General features: G+C 39.6%; 1 protein-coding gene across 2 annotated transcripts in view; it reads left to right on the top strand.

Moving 5' to 3' along the window:
• The window catches only part of LOC103368144 (signal transducer and activator of transcription 5B-like), a 51,436-nt gene that overhangs the window by 10,354 nt on the left and 16,980 nt on the right, over window positions 1–24,102 (top strand). Inside the window, exons 2-3 of one of the 2 annotated variants that reach the window (XM_008296406.1) lie at window positions 9,689–9,834; window positions 21,641–21,697. The gene's annotated coding sequence lies outside the window, so the exon portion shown is untranslated. The remainder of the gene's footprint in view (window positions 1–9,688; window positions 9,835–21,640; window positions 21,698–24,102) is intronic. The other variant, XM_008296405.1, reaches the window with a different exon arrangement.

The raw sequence follows: 24,102 nt of genomic DNA, 5'->3' as shown, positions 1-24,102 counted from the left end.
GGCAACAGTTACATGTATGAATGACCCCCCTACCCAAAGTCAAGCTCAGACCTTGTCAGGATGTAGTTCCAGTCTGCCTCTGGTCATGATTTCAACACTGTTATGAAGGAACATTCTTAGATTCTTCTCTCCCTGGTGATGTGGGCAACACCACCACATTTCAGTTCAGCATGTCATTGGTGTTAAATAATTCAGCAGGCATTGAATACTAATTCCGCGTTGTTTCCCCCCAGAGCCAGTATGTTGCTCTTGTAGAACAGCTGTCTCAGCTTCTTACTTAGTCTTGCTATTTAACCACATAAAACTGTAAGCAGTGTCAGTGCGGGTTTGCAATGTTAGCATGCTGTAATGTTGTTCAGGAGAACCTCTGTCTTTAAGAGAAAGTAAAGAAAATTTAAATTAGGCTTTGCCATAGTACAGTTTATTTTGGCAGCTTCTGTATTACCTAAGTACTAAATGAACTAATTGAATGTTCAGTAATGTTATATTAACTAGCTTCCCTGAGAATGGGGTTCGTTTTTAAGAAGAGGTAACTGCTTGAGGGACATGCATTTGAATGCAATTGAATTTTCCTCTGGGATAAATAAAGTATTTTTCATTTCATTCATTTCATGCATGGAAATAGGTATGCATGGGTTGGCTGATACAGGAAAGGACCAATTAATGAGCTATAGGCTGATCATTCAGGCCTGGTTTGCCCTTTAAGATCTTTTTTCTTTTTTTTTTTTTTTTTTAATAACAAGCTAGCTTGTCTGTTTCAAGACTGACAACTAAGCATGGGGATTTTTTGAAAAGACTGTAAAGGAAATGAAAGAGAAATTGTCTTGTGGGACACCAGTCATGTGGGTGGTCTCAATTTAGCTTTTTAAACCATAAGAATTACAAAGTTGGCTGGTTTAATAAACTGCATTGCTTCAAATTCCTTAACTTGGAAGTTTAACATCATTATTTCCCTGCTGTAACCAAATACAATTAAATTAGCTGTAATGCACCAACTGTTATGCTTTAAGCTATTGGTTGCACCAGGGATGTCCACTGCAGTGCTCTGTTAACCCTCGAAATCTACCCCGTCTGTCATAAAACAGTGCTGGTGCTGTTGTTGCTGTGGGGCAAAGACCTCTGTTGAGTAAAGGTGGAGTTGACCTTTACTGACAGCACTGAGCTTGCCACGAAGGGAGGGGGAGATGTGGTATGGGTAAGGGGAGCAACAGTGCAAAGGAGGGGGGATGGGTCCACAGCTCTGGTGACTGGGTTAGATACTGTGTGTGAGAAACTGCAGCTATCTGACCTGTGACACATGACAAGCTGGGAAGATCAAAGGGCAGGGCTCTGAAAAGCTGCCTGCACTGGTGTTTACAGGAGCACTGATGGAAGAAAGGCTGAAAGAGAAGAGGGTGAAAGAGAAGAGGGTTTAATTTAGAGAATGTAGTGCAAAGCAACAGTGGACAACAAAAGTAAAATAAGATCATCATTAAAGGAAACTATACTGACAAATGCATTGTGTCCATGTAAGTCATGCAGTCTTTCATTCAGGTGCTGCTTGACACTGATGTTGTTTGAAGATGTTGGAACAGTACATAACCCGTATTTGTCCTGGAACCGTCCCTCCCCCTGCTACACAAAAACACAGACAGTGCATACGTGCACACAAACCCTCTCCTTGATTCTTGCAATACGATGTGCCCCGAAGCTAGCTTCGAGGCCACACAAGACCGAAAGACAAAATCCGCATGAGTCTTTGAGATAACGATTGATAGGGTTAGTATATTTAATCACAAACCAATTTGGTGTAACTTTAAATAGAATTTCTACATTTAATTTAGTTAACATTAGGCTAGCGAATGTAATCACATTGAAATGAGAAGTGACTGGCTCTAGTAAACCAATTTCGTTGCACATTCTTTTTTTTTTTTTTTCCAGCTGATGAAAACCATCGATTTGACTGCCTGAATCTGATCATTTCTCCTCGTGGAAACTGAGCTCATGCAGTGCTTACCCGTCTCCTCCCGGTTCCACACTCAGCAGGAAGGCAAAGTCCACACTAGCCAGGGGTATGCAGCAAGATCCTCTTACCATACATCTGCAGGGCAATGACTCTTGGTTACTCACAGTTGATCAGGTTGAGCTCTCTGACAATTACGCAGAAGTGTTATTCAGTGGCGCAGAAAAGAAAAAAAAAAAAGGCCTTGAAGATACAGTGCTTGAATAAAATTAGAACTGAGTTGGCTTGTCAACATAAGAGAGAATGGAAGCAATCAGCTGACCTGTGCCAATGGAAATGTTCTAACATTGGGTTATGTCAGCTGGCAAATCAGTAAGGATCTGGATTTCATCCTCATAGGCAGCACTGACCGAGCATGTAGCTTATGTTTGCGGCTGCATGTTTAAGCAGTGTGACAGTTTTTTTATTAGCTCCACCACAGGGCAAAGGAAGTGTTGCTCTGAAATCTGCGCTTGGCTCTTTCTTTAGCCTCTGCGTCTACAGGCCTGCTCCTTTGAAGCTTGGTGAATTAAGCTTCAAGGAAATCTGTAGCCATGTTTTCTCATGTTAAGTGACTATATTACACAGTTCAGGAAGTGCATTGATTTTATAGTTGTAATACTGAGTTGCCTAGAAGGTTCCAGTGTCCTCTGGAATATTTCAAGGTGTTTTAACATAAATAATGAGACAAAACAGTACAAAATACAAATATGTTTATGTTTTTAGTTGTTTTGTCTCAAAAATCTCCCCTTGATTAGATAGATTTTGCTGATTTCCTTTCTTTTTTTTTTCTTACTGTAAATGTTCTGTGGCATTTTATGCTATATTAAGCTTTCCTAAATAGAAGTGGCAAAAATAACATTGTCCATCCGCTAACAAGACATCAACATCAGCAACAAAATCCCCCAATGTTGTCTAAGTCAAAGTAACAAAAGCCCATAGCAACCATGTGTCCTACAAAAATCCCCTAAGCAGAGTAGTAGTTAACACCCAAACCAAGATATTTGTGCATTTGTTTCTATTTTACTGTAAAAATAGACTTAAAAGTGAAATGTGGACACACCTGGTGAACTGGTGCCATATTGAGGATGCTAATAAAAAAGAAATCAGTAGCTCAAATAGATGAATGAGTGGACATGTCAGCACATCAAGTAAAAAAAAAGTAAGGCGGGGACTAGGGTGAATGATCAGAGGAGAAGAGGTGCGAAGTGATCCCTGGAGAGAAAAGGGGGAAGTGAGAGAATCCACTTGCGAACAACCAAAAGCAAATACTTTAGAAAGACATGTTAAAAATATAGGCCTCAAAGTAGAAACTTAGTGCAACGAAAGTAGATACACTTGTAATAACTGACAATTTTAAAAAAAAACCTGTGATCACAAAAACCAAACTGAGTACACGTTTGACTTCCAACCAACCTAACTGAATAAACATATAAACATAGTTATAAAATGACTGGTGAACACTGAACCTTTCTCATCTTTGGGTCTGTGGGTTGTGTCCATCTTTGCATGGGAAAGAATTGCCAGAGAAACTGAAAAATCCGATTGTGAGACTTCACAAAGATGTAAGAGGACACAGGATGATCAGTGACCAACAAGGTGGAAAATACAGCGACGGCCACAGCGCTACTAATCAGAGCTGCCTGCAGTGGTCATCCTTCTACAATGATTGAATGAAAAGTGCACTGCTTGCATGATCTAGCTCTGAAAAACCAACAGGCACGTATTTCAGACTTGGTCACCTGGTGAATACTGGGAACACCTTCTTTAATCAGATGATACCAAGATAAATTTGTTGCACTCAGATGTGGTCCAGCATGTTTGGCATGAAGGTGGCAGGAATCCCCGTAGTGAATGCATGGTCCTGGCAGTGAAGCACAGTGGTGGAATTGTGATGATACTGGGTTGCATGAATACTAAAGGTGTTAGGGACATGTCTGATGAGATGATTTATAGATGCCACTATAAATGCAAGTCCATTTAACAAAAAAACCTGGCTTGCAGGATGACTCCCAGTCCGTAGAATCTTGGCAGAATATTCAGCGTCACAGCGATCCAAAGCACACTGCCAACATCATGCAAGAGTTTCTAAAGATGAAACACTGTGATCTGGCCAAGTATGTTGGCTGACTTGTGTCCAATAGAGCAGCTATGGGGTAATTTGTCAGTGGATTCCTACTGTGATGCACGTGCTTTTGTTTTAGTAAATCTTAACTGTTGGTTTTTAATTGGACGTAACAGCAAATATCCTACTGTTCAACTTAGAAGTAATACTCTAAGGTGCCAATTGATACACTTTTGAATAATTTAACGTTGACGTAATATTGCGTATATCCTGTCAGCTTTACAAATATGAAATATTTAATTACAAGTTGTTACAAAACAAGAATGCACATGTAATATTTTTTACAAAGTGAGCTGTATGTATGCTGGCAACCTGGCCATACAAGTGTATGCTTACTTTGAAGTCTGTCAAGTCATGACAAAATGTAATTTTCCATTTTTATCAGATTTACTTTAAAAGTTTCATTTCCTCTTGCCTCTTATGATTGTAGCTTCTGAAAATCCTTGTCCCAGGATTCTGTAAGTCCAGGGGGTTTATTGTAGGGCCTCCTCATTTGCCCTTAAACGGGAATATGTAAACACCCGCATCTGGGGTCCCATCATCCCCTCCGACCATTCCTGTCTGTGGAATTCATGGCCCCCCCTAGTTCCTGGTTAGAGACATGGAGGGTCCTTATGATGTTTGTTCACTTGTCAGTTGTCATTTACCATGCTGTTTGGGAAGACAATAAGGCTGGTGCTAGAAGAACGGGGTCAACTGATACAACTATGCTGGGAGGTCCAAAAGCACTAAGGTGTGAAGAATGTTTTCAAAAATAAAGTGAAACCTTGTACTCATGTAATCCATAAGAAAAACCAGGAGTCTATAGTCTCCTTGTTTAGGGCGACTGTGCTGCAGTGTTCATTTATCATGGTGTCAGCATTCGTAATGTGGAACTGCAGTGCTTTATTAAGTGGGCCAGCTTTTTGAACTTATTATACTAGAATACTGTTTTAATTTAATGTAGGAAATGGCAGACTTGCTCTTGCAGGCACTTTTATCGTCATGATGTATAGTTTGACACAATGCTGTAAACGCTAGTGAACTGGCAGACAGATGAACAGCAGACCGTGAGCCTGAGTTGGTCATGTGAGTTAGAAACTTCTTTTGGAAAAGTTTGAACCACTGTGGATGAAGGTTTGATGTTAAGGTAAAGTTAACGCTTTATTCTAATGTTGTTTTCATTTTACTGTAGATTTAGTCCATTTTATTTGAAAGTTAATAGGAGTAAGTCTGATCCAAAGACTTGAATGATTAAAAAAAAGCAACTTTATTGTAGAAATCAAGCAAAAATATTCAATTTGCAAGCTATCATTCAGTATTTTGGCTTTAGCGTTTATATTTTTGGAACTCTCCCTTAAGATAAGAAAAAAGAGGAACCGGGTGCAGTGGATATTTCCAATAGGTGCTTGTATAAATAGGTCTATTTTTACCATTTACATCTTGTGCTCTGGTTATAAGTGTGTGGATCTGCACATTATGTTATGCAGACAATACACACTGTAAACGCTGTGGTTGTACTCGAAAAAACAAAAGAGAGGTTCAATGATTCACACAAAGTCAAACACTGGGAATTTCACAACAAAGGAGCTAAGGTATTGTTTAGTATGTCAGTAGTAGGTTTTTAGTATGCACAGCTGTGAGCAGAACGGAACCAAACAGAACTGAAGAGGTTCTGTGTGTGTGTGTGTGTGTGTGTGTGTGTGTGCCTTGCACTAATTTGGCTTGGTCTTCTCTCCAGGGGCCCCTGTTAGTAGTCCTGGAAAAAAAAAAACCCTGGTGGCCGGGGGCCCCTGTGGTGGGTCCTGACACTGAACAATAGTTTCAGTGCCAATGCCTTGCTCTGCTCCTCTAGCAGAATTTCAGTCCAATTAGAAACCCACACAGTGTGTTTGTCTCTAATTCAACAGTGTGACCCGGTAGAAATTTTATTGCTGAGGATTTAGTTTTCCTATGCTAATTATGTAGATTCAAATAATATGAAGTAAAAAAAATAGTAGCAATAACTATTAGAATTAATATTATTATTATACATGCAGACTTGAGCAGAGCGGGTCATCCATTGCACTAAGAGAAAAGAACAACACTGACTCGCTGAGCTAATGAGGATAATAAAAGTGTAGTATCGGGCATTATAACAGAAAACTTGTCATATTTCATGCCTGTGAGAAAGACTGCCCATTACAACATTGAGGTTTTGAAGTATACATCTGGTAATGACACAGCATTCTGGGTTTAAAAACGTCCTGTTTCCAAGGGCCTGTGCGAGCAGATTAGAGTTCCCACTGCATGTGTTTGATTAAGAATCCAAGGGGACAGGACATTATGACAGTTACCCCAAATGCCCTCAGTGAACACGAACACATGGACCAGTAAACTTATTCATCTGGATCCGTCGCATGTTCTTTGTTTTCGATTTATGCTGTATTTAGGTTAAGCTTCTTGCTAGGTGATTATTTTGGAAAGGGTTTTTCTCTCCTTACGGTGCGAGCCCTTCAACTCCCCACATGTCATCATCCCTGAGTTTATTATTCAGATCGAAGAGCTTCTCTGTTTTGGTTATTTATTATACAGCAATGCATAACAAAGGATGCTTTCAATAACCCACTTTTTAATTGATAGCTGCAAGTTCATTACTTTGTTGAAATTGGCTGATGCCAGATGAATCCGTGGCACAGAAACAATGTTTGGACATGCGGATGTGATTTGTTGGATTTTCTTTTTTAAAAAAGATTACTCTGAAAGTGTAAGTAGAGCAGCTTGTTTTATTTGTGTTTTTTGTTTGTCCAGGTTCAAAATTAAAACCAAAAAACAAATGGCAGCCGAGTGAGTGGCGCAATAATCAATCCAGGTATCATATGGCTTCATGATGGTGTTTCCATGAAGAAACATGTCATCTGTTAGGCAACGCGCATTACCAAATACCTCTTAAAGCTTGCCAGGCCACAATGAGCAAAACAAAATTTGGGGACTGGCTTAACAAAGCTGATGCATCTGTGCTGATGAGTATTTTTCTTCTTGAGAGAATCAAGGCAGTTTGTGAAAATGTGCGGACAAGAAGTGAATTTTTGTAACAATCTTTTGTTTTCGCTTTTTGTGACTAAACTTCTGCAAAAGACTTGAAACGATCTGAATTTGAACTAAAACTGCTTTTTATTCTGTTAGGTAATAAATCACAACTAGCAAATTATCTTTTATTTTACTGTCAAAAATACAGATTTTTAGGTTTCATATTTGGGGATTTGCGGCTTTTTTTATTTTTCGACAAAACAAGACATTTTTAATGTCACTTTGGACACTTAGAAACAGAGATGAACGTTTTTCATTGCTTTCTGGTGTTTATTGGAAACCTTGAATAAAGAAAAAAACATTTTGGTATTGGGAAAGAGAGTGTAATGTGTTGGGAATCGGTAGTAAAAACATTACTCTGTCGTTGGATTACCTGATAGTGCAAATTATTGAACTTATTTGTAGCCCAGTGAAAGGCCTGATATGTCAACTTAAGCACTCATTGCAGTGGATATTTGTATGGCAGTTTCAAAAGCTTTATAGAGAATAATAAAAAATATATTTGTTATTTTAATTCACAAATGCTGACTTTTTTTTATCTATAAGTAGTTTAGATAATAGAGATAAAATGAGGGTTGGTTTTTAAAATCTCTGTAAATGTTTGTGCAATCATATCTTGTTCCGTGCTGCTGTGGATAACATCATGCCCCCACACGGTGTCTTCACTTTACTGGATGATTAATTCAAAACTACAACTAAAGGAATAGCCCGTGGCTGCTGTTGTGAGGGGTAGCAGGTTAGGCTTAAAGCTGATATCTGTTTTCACAGTTGTGCCCTGCACGGATGTCTCATAATAGCAGACTGCTGGGCAGTGACGAGCGGCTAGCTGGTTGCCTCTGCTCTCTGTCTCTGCTCAGTGGTTTTGTGGCTGCAGGGTTCTGCTCCAAAAGTGGCTCCGCTCCAACAAGCTGGCATTCCTGCTGCTCCTTACTTGAGCCTGAGGCTATGTCCACATTTAACACTCCCTCTAGGGCTGTGATTATATAATGTCGTCCACTGGTTCCTCTGTATTTGAGACCAACATGCATGGATTCACACATATGCAGTGTGTCCTGACACATAAACAAACGCTCGCAGAGACATTCTGCACATCTGCAGAAATGTGACAGGCCAGATTCAACATCTACAAGAGAGAAATGAAGCTCGGCTTAGTGGGTTGTCATTGTGGACAAGGCAGACACAGATAAGACAAATACAGAAGTAGCCACTTTTAGTAATGTAAAGCTGCTTCTGTATTCTATAGTATCTACTATTCCTATCTTTGAGTTCCTCGCTCTGACATGCTCGGTTTACAGCAGGACTCAAATGTACAAGCGTTGTCAAGCGGTCTTGCGTGTTTTACCTTGTTAAATAATTTTCGGTCATTCAAATCACATGGATTAGATTATTACATTAATCTACAATATGTACAGCAGTACTATCACTACTTTTCTTTTGATTTTTAAAGAATGTTCCTATTCTTTGTTATAGTTATGCACAGCATTGAGGAATTTGCATTTCACTGCACATACTGTATGAGCATGTGACAAAAAAAAATGTAATCAGCTCTTGAATCTTGAATATCTGGCATCTAGGCTGGGACATCAAGGAATCAACTCAGCAGGGAGTGGGGAGCGGGGATACTTTCTCACCCCCCAGGTTGAAACAGAGTTTGCAGGTGGATGCTGAGGTGAAGGTGGGGCTTTTGAAATGCTGACAGCAGCACCAGCAACAGCTAGCAGTGGATTAGCTTTCAGGTGAGAAGTGCTGGCAAGCATGCAGCATAAGAATGAGCAGAGCACTGAAAGGCTTGCATTCGCCACTGTAATTAAAAGGGTGTGTAGCAGTGGACTCACGTTGGGTTGACATTATTAGAATATGACAAATAATAAAAGTAGCCAAGTGTTTACCTGAAGCAAGCTCCAAAGTTTTTAGTTTTCATATCATATCAACATACCAGACATTTAGAATCCGGGTCATCCGTGTTGTTGTGACTCCTGATGCAAAATGCTGGTGTTTATTTTCTTCATAGGTTTTTGTGTTACTTGTAGCGTGACCACAGTGGAGAAAGAGGTGACAAAAGTCAGCTGCTAACTTGGGTGTGTTTTTTTATGGTATCTGCATCTGTTGCTCTACGGTAAACAAATTGACACAAACAGACATGGCGGTTGGTAGCTGTTTCACATGTAAATGCTGAATGTTTGTATCAGTGTATGTGCAGATCTCTATCTTCTGTACACACGATGAACAAAGCAGTGTGCTGTGAATGCACCTAATAGACAGGCAGGGAATACTGTTTGGTCAATTCACTTGTTTATCAGACCAAAAAGCGCCTTCCTTATGAATAGGTTCCATTGTGAATTTGAGACTTTAAATATGTTTGTGCTTTGTGAAAGTTTATGTTGCCAGAGCAGCACTCAATGTGAACATCATGCTGCATTTGAACAAAGAAGAGATTCAGTTTCACACTTTGAAGTTATTTCAAAACTACACTGTTTCCTTTACACATATAGGTCACAGCCTTTCTCACCTTAAATACCCTGACTTGCTCTTAGGCGTCCGTCCAGATGGTTGGAGAGTGTGAGCCAGAGAAACAAAGCACAACATTGGCTGGTCAAGCACTGGTTGGAAGGGGTTTAAGGCGGGGGGCTCAGAGTCGAGCAGACCAGCTGAGCGCAACGAGGTCACAGTGCCAGAGTCAGTGAGTACAGCGGTAGAAATGTGCAGGAGGCATTCATTCCCTCTCTGTGAAGTGCTCAATGACACAGCATGCTGTATGCATTTAGCTATGTTGTGATTGTGTTTGTCAATTTCTTCCTAAAGTGAGCTGTTGGAAATTTGAGAAAACACAACTAAGTGGCAGAACACTCATCTATTCAAGATCGCTATTGATCTTTTTTTTGTTTTACTTCAGAAAAAAATGACACATTGACTGTCAATATACTTAAATAATACGAGGACATTTTGAATTTCTCTGTACTGACTGTGAATAAAAGCACTTGCTGAGCTTAAAGTGATGATCACAATACTCCTCTACCAGGCCATGTCCCTTAAATAGTCTGTCAGTCACACAAGGTTGCAAAAGGCCACCATTGCCTCATGTCATCGCCAGTGAAGTAAGTCTTCTCTGTTACAAAAACAAGGCACAATAAATGCTTTTCTGCCTAAAGTTGCACAAATACACGCTAAAAACGCTTGACAGGCTTCACGTCGAGCACTCTTATCCAAGGAAGTCATCCACAGCTTTGGTTGTCAGCGTGCAGATGGCACACAGCTTTATTTTCCAGGCCGGATAGTGCAGGCTGCTGTCACCTGCAGTATATTATGACTCCGTGATTGATTCCACTTCACACTGACTACTGCTCCATCGGTCAGCCTGTAGGCAGCTCTGCTCAGTCACAGCTCCAGCCGGCAACTGAGAAATAACAGATTGCTAAGGTCTGGTGTGTCATCAGAGAAGCAGAAGAGTTACAAATAAGGCGCTGTGTTGGGTCTACATTGTGACTGAAACCGCTGGAATTTTTTATTTGTTCTGTTTTAACCTGAGCATTTCCAGTCCCATCCTGTCTACTTCTGTGCAGACTTTTCATATTCTCCCTATGCTGATCTGGTGCCAAATTGTTAATGCATAAATATCCCAGATAAAGAAATGCTAAAAATAAAAAATAAAAATAAAAAAAACTTCTTACAGCATTTACTCGCAGCCCAAAGGTCTTGGAAACTAATAATCTAGATCTGTATCTAGCATCCTGTAGCATCTGTAACAAATAAGTACATATGAAGAATTTTATTATTTAATAGGTTATTAGCTTTGCAGAGATGACACTTGCTGTACAGAGTTTCCCTGTCAGTGAGAATCTGCTTCTGTATGTGTACACAGGTGTTTCAAGTCTAATTATTATGTCTATGGTTAGCATCTGGTCCCTTTATAGCAAAAGGCATGGAAACATGAACCAACACTTTGATTCCTTGTGATTAAGACTCCCAAGTGATGCCAGTAATGTCTTTTTGCACTGTAAATAAACATACATATACCAGCTAAGAAATCATATAAGAAAAAATTGTCTGTACACTCATTGGCACATTGCAAAAAAAAAAAAAGCTTTTTGACATCAAATTCAGTATACCTGTTATGTTTGACAGTTTGCCAAAATGTAAAGCACCAACAGCCTTCAAAAACAGGGCTCAAGTTGCACAGTGTTGATAATATCTACACAATGCCCCCCACAGGGCGTTGATCACCTGTTCAAAGGCGGCTATAGTGCCTGTCAGAGATTATCTTCTTATCTTTTATTTGTAGTGGCTCATCATCACAGCCGGCAGACAGAATATCCGCAGGCCTCCACTGCAGCATTGTGGGTAACTAGCTACCTGGGGGCATATGTAGGCAACTCTTTTCTCTTTACACAATTACATTTGGTCTGACAGTCTTAAGTGTGTCTGTGTGAGCTCGAGTATCTAAGAACACAGTACAAAAGGCAAAATTTCAGCTCAGTGCAGAAGCGCTTGCATTCGATCGTAATGGCTGTTGTGCCACCAGTTTTGTAAGACTGACTGACGCATGATGTGCAGTCAGATCCATGAGTCAGCTAGTGACTCGTTTTTAATTATTTAATTTTGAAATTAAATCATTACCAATTGTTGATAATGGGGATGAAGATTTCCAATGTTTGTTTCTCATTTAGATACCTAACTTTCATTTAAATTTCGGAATATTATTATTATTATACCGTTTTAAATGACAGCTGCCTTTACACTGCTCCAAATATTGCAGGAGAACCGTCCAAGCATCTCTGTTTTGTGCTATATTATACTCAGGACTGTGGTCCTAATGTTTCCTAACACATCTCTCTGTTTAGTTGTCAGACATTAACAACAAGATAAAACAAATTACACTGCAGCTGCAGGCAGTCGTTCTGATTCTTTAAATGTGGTTCCCAATGTTACTCTTGGTTAATTTTCAATTTAACTGGTATGTAGACATGCATATACACAGTTTTTCATAGCCTGCCTCAAGCATTTTATTTCTGTTGTAAGAGAAAACATTCCCACTTTCAACTTGTCTCACCTTTATAAATCTGTAATGGTCAAACTGTTCACATATTTGCTGCTGTCCCCCTCCCCCCTCATCCCTACTCTCACCCCAATTGGTCAAGGCAGATGGCTGCCTTCCCTGAGCCTGCTTCTATCTGAGTTTTTTTTTTTTCCTCTCAGTTGAAGGTTTTTTTTGTTTTGTTTTGTTTTGTTTTGTTTTTTTTGGCTCCTTCCCATTGTCGCTGACTGCTTGCTCCTATAGGGAATCCAAAGGAAACTTTGTTTTGTTGGGGTCTCTGTTCGTTGTTTAAAATTCATAAGGTCTTCACCTTCGTATGTGAATTGGCACTATATAAATAAAATGGAATTGAATTGAATTGAACTGAATTGAATTGAATATTTCTAAAGCTTTTTTAAAAGCCATAAACCATGATTTATATGAGCAAAACTTTTTATGAGGCTTAGCATTCCAAAACCAGCATTAGAATCTCTACGAATCCTCAAAGTTCTGCATGTGACAATATCTCTTCCATATTAGCTGTTGACTGAATTACTCATTCTTTCTCTACACCACCTTTTTGTGTAGCTTCATTAAAAAGTCATTAGCTTGCAAATTATAGCTGTAATATGGCCACACACACACACACACACACACACACACACACACACACACACACAGATCCACAAAACATACAATTTATCATTTAATTATGTTTTCCTTGTGCACATTTTCACTGATTTCGCCGCCAGCGGGTTGGTTGATTTTGGATTTAATGTCAGCGGCTCATCTTGCTAATGTGAGTATGCGATGGTGACAACCATCGCCAGCTCTGGCCCTTGTTTAGCCTGATGTATGGAGAAATAACAACAGAAGCTGACACGGTGTCTGATAGGAAAGGCCTGCAGGGCAGAGATGTCCAGCTCGTAATGTGATTTACCCATCAGATGTGTGTCTTTTTTTAGTGTTAATTTAGTCTTGTAAAGCACATTTAATTAAAGTTTTTCCGCATTCAAATGTGAGACTATAGATGAGCCATGTGTCACCATCTGACAAAAAAAAAAAATTATATATGTACACACACACACACACACAGACACACCGACACACACACACATTATTGAGCTAATGAGTGATCTTCCTCATGTTGACAGCGTGATGGGATGTGGGTTGGAGCATAGCAACAGGACCACAGGGCAGGTTGGACAGCACAAAGACCCATTTGTAGTCGTCTGTCTCTCCTTTGAGCTCCTGGCATATTAGTTTGTCATGTGCTCCTCTGTGACAACAAGTCCCCCATGTCCTCTTCTTTTATAATCCTTTGACTTTGTGTATTCATCAAGACTTAGCATTCACATTTGTTTGACCCTCAGTCACTTTTATGTGTGTTTGATACATTTTTTTTCCTCATCCTCTCCTCTTTATCTGCATGTTTCACACATCCTGAGATCAGGCTGAAATGCAGGTGAACAACAGCTTCAACCTTCATGTGTGGTCAAATTTTGCTGAACTGGTCCAGCTGCTCATTTTGAAACAAAGTAGATTGTCTGCCGTTAACATATGAACATTTTCATAAATGTAGATTTCACACAGTCACATATTTCAGCCCTAGAAATGATTCACGTCAGTGGTTGTGTTTGTCTGTCTGCTAAAAAAGTTGTTGAGCTGACAAGATGTACTTTGGCCAGCCTGGAGTGTTTGAATGGAGAACAGCAGGTCAGATCTCTGATGATGACGTAATGTGGATGTTTGGCCTGGCTGTGATAATGTGTGTCATGCAGACTGTTGCTCTGAGATCCAACGCATGTTTCAAAAACCTATTTTCCTACCCTGCCCCTTTACCCTACCGCCATACTTCATCTTTGATAAGCAATCCTGCTGTTTAAACTATTCACAAACACTCTGAAGGCCAGTGACAAATTTTATACCTGCAGATGACATGTTTGCCTCTAAAGGTATTTTGTTGCTCTTTTTAAAAATACCCCTGAATGGGCTACAGTTGCTGTGGAAATAGATGCAAACATGTGCGCTGGACATACCAGCGGATGTAAGTTATGGGCTTAATTTTACCCTCCACAGTTTTATTTATAAATGGTGGCTCAGGGTGGGTGTGATAATGCATAGCCTGTGTCATGGAGCAGCTGGACTGTGGGAGAGACGGAGGGAGGAGGATGGAGGAGCATGGATATATGGCTGATAGACAGGGGAGAGGGACGACGGTGGGCCTCTTTTATTTACCAAGACAAATAATAGATAATTAGAAAATGTGTTTTCCATGCTAGTGTTGAGCTATTCTCTTAGCGTCTAGAGACTGTGTTAACTCTGCTCAATTCTTTGCAAAGCGCTTTTTTTTCTTTTTTTAAATTCAAGTGCTCGTACTTGAACATCAAATCTAGAACAAGATAATTTACATTTTATTTAATTCCACATTCAAATTAGTATAATATCAGCAACATAATGAAGTATATAGAATTGGTATGCTAATATTTTTACCCAAATTAATAATGTAGAATCTACTTAGTTTTTTAAAAATATATATATGTATTGATTTCTGTTCAACTTCTTTTTATTCACAGAAAATAATTATTTTTCTTCCTAAATATTTTCTAGTGTTGGCACATTGCCGCTCATGATGATGGCAGGGAAAAGTCAAAGGTCAAGTGCTCGGTGATTCAGTGAGTTGACTCAGACCAGGAGCAGTATGACTTTAATGTGTTGATCTTTATTCTGAAATACCCAGACCATGTTGTTGGGAAACCATTGCTCCTTCATGTTTGACATTTTACCATTTTGCAGTATAGTTAAACCACCAGAGCTGAAATAGACTCAACAGCAACATGCATTAGACCAACAGTTTTAGTGAGAGGGACAGCGAGCAACTAAATCAGAAGATAAATAATCAGAATTGTATAATGCGCCACACTGTATAATTTTACCTCTTGACTGTCAACAGCAACTGGCTGTGACTAGAATAGACTCGTCCAGCTAGCTCCAGTCATTTGTAGTGTTTCTGTGAAAACTAACAACTGATATCTGGTTTAACTACTAAATAACTGATAATTGGCCCAACAGCTATTGTGATCTCTGCATGCATACATGTGGTAACGCTGCGCCTGCCAAGTAGCTTTTAGTTTCACTTCATGGTCTGAAAATCAGCTTCAACAGAATTGAGACCCATGTTTGTTGAATAAAATGAGGTCGAAACCACTGAGTCTTCAAGATGGTTCACCCATATGCTTATGGAAAAATTCCTCCACTTAAAGTCTGAGCTCCAGCTTTCAAGCAGAATTACATCCACAAGCAACTGTATAAAATGAGGAGGAAAATGAAGCACAGAAAAGCCATTGAAAAAAAATACAAAATCTTGTGAGGCAGACGACTGATGGAGACTCCCATAGGCCTGTGATTGTGACTGCAGCACTGTATAATTTTGAGCGATAAATCAATATCACCACAACATAAAACTTAACACAACAGCAACCGGTCCAAGCATATACTGTGAAACAAGGGCAAGAGCAAGATTTACAATCATTCTGGGACAGAAATGTTCTGACAGACGAAAGGAGACATTCTTAATGTGGCACTCAAAGTGTAAGTCAGAGTCAAGCAACAACAATGTTTTTGACCTCTTCTTTGAAGGATGCCACATCTCAACAGTGTTCTAAAAAGAAAGGTTTAATTAAAGTGATTTTAAAAGCTGCAGAAAAAGTGCTTGTGAACAGAAAATGATAAATCCCTTACACATCGATTTGGACAAAAAAAAAAGTGGCAGAAATGGTGTGTAAGTAGAGGATTCCAACTCACAGACAGCTTTCTAGATTAAGTGCATGGACCATTCAGGAGCATTTTCTGAGTAATTTTACCTCTGATATCTTAAATTGCCTCCTAGATCACCAGCTGATGAATTAAGATGACACAGTGTTCGCTGTGATAAGTAGGTTTTATAGGCACAAAAAGATAGAGACTCAACCAAGATTCAAAACACAGGATGAAAACCTGCTTTTACTACAAAATGGCACAGTCTGATTTATTATTGTTGTCAATAATTGTAACCCTGTGTTTATATCAGTAATGTGTTAAACTCAGAATTTAATAGGCTTATATTTTTATTTTCAAAATGCAGAAGTGCTGTTTTTTTAAAGTGCAAATCATGTCTTCAGATACACTGCAAAGCACAGTCACATATATTGTTCATTACTTATAAATGTACTTATTAACTCTGCATTTTGACGTTTACATTGACACTAAAAGAACCTGAGCGCTTTGCTGGTGTGAGCAGCTGAAAGGCCTTGGTGTGTTTGGCACATAGAAGTTCTGTTAATCGTGCAAGAACACCAGACTGGTCCTTTTAAAAAGCCATTGAAACTACCTGCAGCTTCATATGACATGCTGGTTGTGTGTGCCCTTCCTATTCTGCGTTCACAGCGTAAAAATTGCTTTGAATGGTGGGTGGCACTTCAGTTTCCTCACAGGAAGTGCTTACGTTGATGAATGGCACTTTTTCCTCAGAGGAAAGAGTGGGTGACACAAGTTTGTGTTTAATTACAATATCAAACGCACCTAAATGAACCTGCCGGCATACTGCGAGACCTCATAAACCTCTCAGCTGGGTTGTAAAACACATTCGGTAATACCCTGCTGCGGGTGTTGCAAGCTAACGGAGAACAGCAAAGGATGCTGGTAATTCAGGAACAGTGAGAAGGGCGGTCGTAGTGTTTTTCCTTTTTTGTCTGAATGGTTAAAGTTGTAGTGTAATATGCACATTGGCTCACAAGTGAAGTTCATGGGAACATGTCCGTCAACAAAGAGACGTCTGTTACTTAGATTGTTCGGTCTCTCATCAGACAGAACTTTTCCCTGTTTTGAAGCTCACAGTGTACTGTGTACTGTATATCTTTGGCAAAGCTCCCTATTGAGGGTTTAGCTAGAAAAAAAAATTTAATATCTATTTGTTGACCTCTGCCAGTGTAGAGACTACGTCTGCTGAGAGTTTCTTGGCTCATAGAAAAGCTTTCCTCTGCTCCAGGAAATTATTCGTAGGCTATGAGCTGTTTTTGACATTAATAAATTACATATATATGACGTCTTCATCAAGAAATAATAATGCGCTTTTACTGTTTGTTTTTTTTTCGTTTATTTTAGCATTAAGAATATCATTTTGGTTAAAGAGCTTCTACATACGGGTGTATTAACCATTACAGAAACATAAAACATGACTTAAGTAATTACCAATCCTGTTACTTTAGGGCATGTACCTTGCATTAGGTGGTGATCTAATACATTTTTTATGTGTATATTTGATAGGTTCTGGACATCTGTGTCTGAATCTGCACAGAGAGTCACGCATCGAGGCAACAAATGTTGAATAACTCGCCCCTAGTAATCCCAAGAAGTGAAAATGAGACGCTCCTCATTCATTTGCTTTCCCCTCTCTGGGCCAGTACCTAGAACCCTGTACAGCTGGGTTTTGATTTGTTTGTTTTTAGCGGTTGTGTAATGCTAGCTGGGACTCATTCTCCTGTTTTCTCGTTTGGCCATTCCCAGCTCATAAATATCCTCACAGTGGGTGAAAAAGAAAACCAATCCAACGCATCTTTGCCAATGTTGTGTAAAGGGACTGAGGAGGACTGATTTGACTTTTAACTCGAGGTCCAGCCGCTTGTCGTTTGGTGTCTGAGAGAGCTGAACCGAACGCGAGAACTTTAAATGGATTCATTTATTTAACTGGCAATTGATCAGTCGAATGAACTGAGTTTTTGGTATTACTGTGGTAGTGAGCTGGTTTAGCTGCAGCATTTTGTGTGTGTGTGTGTGTGTTAGAGAGAGAGAAAGAGAGGAAGAGAAATAAATCTACTGGCAGCGCAGTTTGCAGTAAATTCAAATTGGAAAACAAAAAGTATGTGTGAGGATGAGAATGGCTTTGGAGACGGAGCCAAGGTCGTTCTCATTCTCTTGGAAAAGAATTGCTATAAAGATAAAAGCGAATGACAGCTGATGATCTTTGAAGGGTGAGCCAAGGTAAAGGAGGCTGCGTTCGCTTCCATATGCTCATAAATACAGGGAGTGGACAAAATAGCAGGAACACCTTGCAGCGCGCCGCAGTTTAAATATCAAACGGCAAAGTGAGGTCCGGAACAGCTCTCTGACATTTACATCTCACAAAGTGTTTATCACAGGGCATTTATATTCATTTGAGCGATATTATTTTTTGCTCATCCTTGTTTTCGGAGACAGTGTGAAGACGTGTGAGTCATCCAGCTGAGATAATAACCTCCTGTGTAGAGTCAGAAGGCTTTTCCTCTCAATTAGCACCGCTCGGTTTCCAGAAAACCGAGCCAACAGTGCTTCGTAGTTTCTGTTATGGGAAGAGAAGCACATTAGTGAGCATTAATATGAGGCCCTTATTGAGCTACAATAAACATTTGTAATAATTGCTTCGGCAAACGTCTCCAATGAGTCGGGAACCGCACCACGCTTTTGGCTCTTATTGCCTGACAGTGGTATTGGATTCTGTGTGCCACAGCTTTGGGTAATTTGTAAATTTAACCATCACTGCTGGCATCAACACGCATGATTCATCAATCTGTTTTAAATATAGATTTCAGAATGAGATTGGGTCGGTGACCACTTGTGTTTTTTTTTGTAAGCCTCCATCTATCTGTCAGGCTGGTCAGTAGTTTGATTTGACATGAGACAGAAGGCCGATGTGAGCAGTAGGTGAATATGTCATCTGCATCAAGTAGATGGACGTTTTAGGGGTTAACTTAAATAAACAAGCAGGAGGACAGTGAAGCTGAGAGGAGCCGAGCCAGGGAAGACAGATCCAGACAGCAAAATAAAGATGTCGCATATTTGTCTGGAGATTCCCGCCAGCATGTGGGTTCCTGATGTTCTGGCTTTTTAGGGTCCAGCCAGGAACGAGCGCTTTCTCCATCGAAATAAAGCCAACTTAAGAGTCTCTGTGTCTTTCAGGATTACAGGCATTGCCTTTGCTCAGGGTGTAGGTTAGTTTAAGGCAGCTGACTTCTCTCTTGACCAAGACAAACTTTACTGTCTTCTGAAAAACAAGCACGCGTGGAAAAGCTAGTCAAAAATAACAGCTTGTGATGTGATGAGGGTTTTTTTTTTTTGTTTATATCTGTTTGTCGCAAAAACAGATCAGCCTATTTTTGTCTTGAATGATGAATTCTGATAAAAGAGACACACAACAAGGCTTCAGCTTGTTATCTGCACAAGACAACGATGCGTATTTTGTTTTTGCATGTCTGCTTGTCTTGGTGGTGGCAACACTGTACTCACTATGAGAGCTTGTAGTGGCATTGCTAAAAATAAGTCGAATGTGGTAAGAAACACAGGCAAATACACAATGACATCTGCAGCAGGTCTGTCAAATGTATGTAGAATTGTTTGTTGTAAACATCCATCACAGTTTCCAGACAAGCCCACTGCTTCAGTTTTGACTCTGCCTGCACTCAGCTGCCTCGGTTAGGAAAGTTGGTCATCGTGTGAAAACAATTTGCATCTGCAGGAGCTTTTATGCTCACAGTGAAACATCTGAACAGCAAGTACATAGCAAAGTCTCCGTTTTCCAGCTGGCAAACAATAAAACATCACTGACTCATGATGTAGTCGTTCCAATCTAGATATTAGTCGGTTTCTGTTAGCAGATAGCAAATAGGAAATATTGATTTAATTGTGGTTTAATTGTAATTATACACTCCATCCTAATATTAAAATGTACTCTTGTGCTGCATATATAAAATTCGCATTTTATGATGGCAAGTCTACACAATATTAGAAAAATCTGCAAGTTGAGTAGACCTCTGAATAATGAAATACATTATTTAAAAACCTACTTTTATGGAACCCATTGCACATTGATACCTGAACAGTTAAGCAGAATGTTATTTCAATTTCAATTAACTATAAAGAATGAGTCCAATATCATTTCACCCTATTTAAAATAGTCTCTTCTAAACTCAACAAAAACTTCTTGTGGCATTTCCCTCGCTCTCCTTCCTCGGCCATCGTGCTATCAAACCATGCAGCGGCCACCAAATTGACACCACTTAATCTGAGGGTAGCTGACCGCTAGCCGGGGCTTCGTCCAATCGACCGAATAGTGCGAATGCATGCAGTGCTAATGTATCTAGGGCTCCATCTGATAGGTCAAATGTCCTCATGCTGAGTGTGAATGCATGGCGCGTGTCAATGAAATGATGTTGCAGCCCATGTTTTGCGATGTGTTTATCACACATGTCCTTGCAATGGCAGCGAATATATGATTTAACAGGTCTAACAAGGTTGTCAGACAAAATCAATGCAAACACATGTTGCTGTCTGTGCTGTGTGATCGTCTATAGCGACATTTAAAAGATTTAGCACTGTACTTCTTTAACTTGTGTTGAATTTTAAAAAGTCAAGAGTGCATCAGAACTTTATTTTACTCAATCCTCTTCCCTGGTGCCTACAGTGCCAATAATCAGATATGACAACTGAGATTTAATGTGTTATGTTTGCAGCAACTAATGTATATTCATCAGATTTGGTGCATCTGCTTCTGGAGATCAAAAGGCCTTTTTATAACTTTCCTACACTCATTTTAATTTGTAAAATCAATTAAATCATCAGTGGCAGAAAAAGCTCTTAACTGCTTAACTTGCTGCTGTACAGCGCCTAATCTTTATGGGGCAGTTTTTCATTTTTGTTTTGCAAAAATTCTGTTTTCCCCGTGCACACAAAAACACCAAGCCAGGGTATTAAAATTTATCTGGAAACTCTGGAAAGTGTTTGGGAGAACTAAATTATTTTGGTTTAAAAAAAAATGCTGATTTAGTAAGGAGAGAGGGTGGAAATGAGGAGAGAGAGAGAAAAAAAGAGTTTTTAAATTTACTGCCTCGATGTGGCAGAATTCTTTGGCTTACTGTGCAGTGGTTATGCACATTCAAGGCTTTCCTGCTCAGTAACTACACTAATGGCAGTCTTTTAGCTACAAAGTTGTTGTAAACCTTTGTTTTCATTTGACTTTTTAACAGTAATTATTTGGACAACATCTGTTGTGTTCATTTACAATTAAAACTGATTTCTTACCACATCTCTAGCATCTTTGTGGGTTCTGCTGTTTGCCCACAAATATCTTTTTAATTACAGCAACTTCAAAATCCTTACATAGTATCACTAAAAGAGCTTTGTCTGTGTACCTCTCAGACTCTGCAAGAATTTGTCCATCTTCATAAATTACATTATTGTGTTGACATGTCCAAGACAGCTGAAATAAAGAGAAATCTGTTCAGTGGACTTTCCCTTTCACCCTTCTCTCAACCTCTCATGCTTTTTGTTAATGCTCCAGTCCTTGTGAAAAAAGATAGCTTCCTCAGAAGCACCCAAGTTGACTCACTTCCTCCTTTTGGTCTCTCTCTCTCTCTGTTACTTTCTTTCATTCTCTCTGACTCTTTGTCTCTCTCTGTCTTCTCAGGTTTGTGGTGCTCCTTTTTAGAGTTTCCTGCTGTTACATGGTAACACAAAGCTGAAGGTAAGGTGCATTTAATGTTTCTTTTTTTTTTTCTCTTTAAAATCTGCACTGAGGTTAGTGACAAAATGAGTAGCATGCTACAGTGTTGAGAGTTTCTTGTACATGGAGGGAAATGACAATGACAGAGCTGTTAGGTTTCACAGTATATGTCAGGTTCATGCCAGGGCATTTGGATGTTGCTGTCAGCGTGACACAACTGCTGGAAAGCATCTCACTTTCCTCTTGGAGGTGAGAATGGAGCCACTAATGGTGAGCAAACATGGAGCCTCCACTCTTAAAGAGCTGTTTGAGAGGCAGGCAGATGAGCAGACACTAGTTTGTCTCGCTGTCTTTTCACAGCACAACAAATACTGTTAAAGTTCAACTCCCAGCATATTCTGTCTGAGCTTATTTGTGTCTGTATAATACAGCATGGTGCAAAAACAAAGTCCTACACCCACAATGGGTGTCACAGAAAGTGTTGTGCTCTTCCTGTTCAATTCCTCCTCCAATCAGCTGATAGTTTGAGTGCTGCTGATTCCCTCACAGATAAAAATGTGTAGGTTAGTCGTTTGAAAAGTCGACGAATTCGTCTTTTGAAAACATTGTGTAACTCTGCCCGCATATGTCAGTCTCAGTCACACATAAAATCTAAAAAAATGACCTTTACTTTTAGTTTACAGCAGAAATACCACAGTATTCGTGTCGTGTTTGTACAATTTCTCCTCATTGTTGCAGGAAGCAAAACTGTAACCAACCTGCCAGCTACAAGTTCCTGATTTGATAATGTTGTGAAGTACTGAAGTTTTAGTATTGATTTGTTTTTTCCAGTGGGGAAAGGCACTGTACAAAATAGTGATTGTCATGTGTTGGCAGTGGCAGAGGATAAAATGAATGTTTTATTTAAAATAACATGTTCAAAATTCTATATTTAAAGCTGAAGTATGTAGTATTACATCATATATACAAACATTACACAAAAAATCATTCAGTCATTTCTGTGCCTAAAATAGTATTTACTGAGGCTGCCCAGATTTATGAATCAAAGCATTTACTCTGTGGAAAGATGAGCTGGTCATACAACAGTTCACCTCTTAAACAGCATGAATATGACGCTTTCTGAAAACTGCGCTGTAGTCTGAAGTCTTCAGTCAACAAGAACAAGCTGGAAGGTCAAGGGTTGAAGTTCAGGACACATTCAGAGTGATATGAGTGCAGGAGCATTAGCATACGCTGACAGGATTAGTGTCTACAGACACTAATCCTGTCTACTGGCCTCCATAAGGAGTGGAATTATCTTTCTGAGCTCATTTCACCTAGCTCCACGTGCACATAGTAGGAGAACATGCACGCATATGGCTCCAGCTTTGTTTAGTGATTTGTCAAATGACACGCACGCACAAAAAATCTGACTTTGACATTAAATTGATTTATTATCCAGAAAGCGTGCGTCTCATTAGACAGATGACTGAAGGTCACTTGTGTAAGTCATGGGATACTCTGAAATATGAAGCAGTTTCTTTTTGTACAGGGAACCGGCTTCCTGTTGTTTATGCAGCACCTATGACCATGTGCACAGTCTCAGATTACTGTAAACTTCAGTCATTGACCAGCATCTATTGTGAAAGAGGAAACAAGGTCTAAACTTAGAAATGTGAAGGAAATCTTTCAACAGCAGCCCACTAAATGCCTTGTAGGTATCATGGATATTGCCAACCAAAGGTATGATTGAGGAAATGAGGTGGAGAGAAGTAAAGATGAGATGGCAAGCGAATCCGACCAAGAGAGATAGGATGAACTTCCCTTTCTGCCTTATTGTTGTGTTTACGTAAAGATGCTATGTGTGAGTCTGTGTGTGTCAATTACAGATACACTGATACGCAAAAGATGCACACACTGTCAAACAGAACCACTGACACCACAAGCACCTACAAATACACACATGCACACACGCCAACACTCACTGACACCACAAACTTCCCGCGTACTCATATCTCTCACTCTTTTACTGACAGTGACTGTGCCACTTTTGAGAAGGGTGAGTGGGTGTGTTGACTGGAAATAAGTAGCAGTGACCCAACACAAAGCCCTCTCAGCCAAGACACAACACTCAGCTTGGAGCTGTTGACTCCACAGAGGAGTTGTGTTTAAGGCCTCAACATGTCCAGAGTAAAGAGACACGAGCGGCTCAACCACTATGACTTGGAGCTGCAGCCGTAGAAGGAAAAGAGAAAAATCTGTATACTGTGCATCTTGTGTAACTAAATCTATGCTGCACAATCCTCTTGTAGGATATCAGTGAGGGAGTTTGCTTGTATTTGTTTCAAATATATTGAAATTGCAATGTTACTTTCCTCAAGACATAAAGTATATGTATGTGTATTTCATAGCCATAGGTTTCATAACCTTGAAAGTTCTTTGTTTTT

This window comes from Stegastes partitus, unplaced genomic scaffold, assembly GCF_000690725.1.
Source record: "Stegastes partitus isolate 25-593 unplaced genomic scaffold, Stegastes_partitus-1.0.2 Scaffold1126, whole genome shotgun sequence".
Lineage (NCBI taxonomy): Eukaryota > Metazoa > Chordata > Actinopteri > Pomacentridae > Stegastes > Stegastes partitus.
The sequence above is the reverse complement of the archived record's forward strand: the minus strand, read 5'-3'. Positions and strand labels throughout refer to the sequence as shown.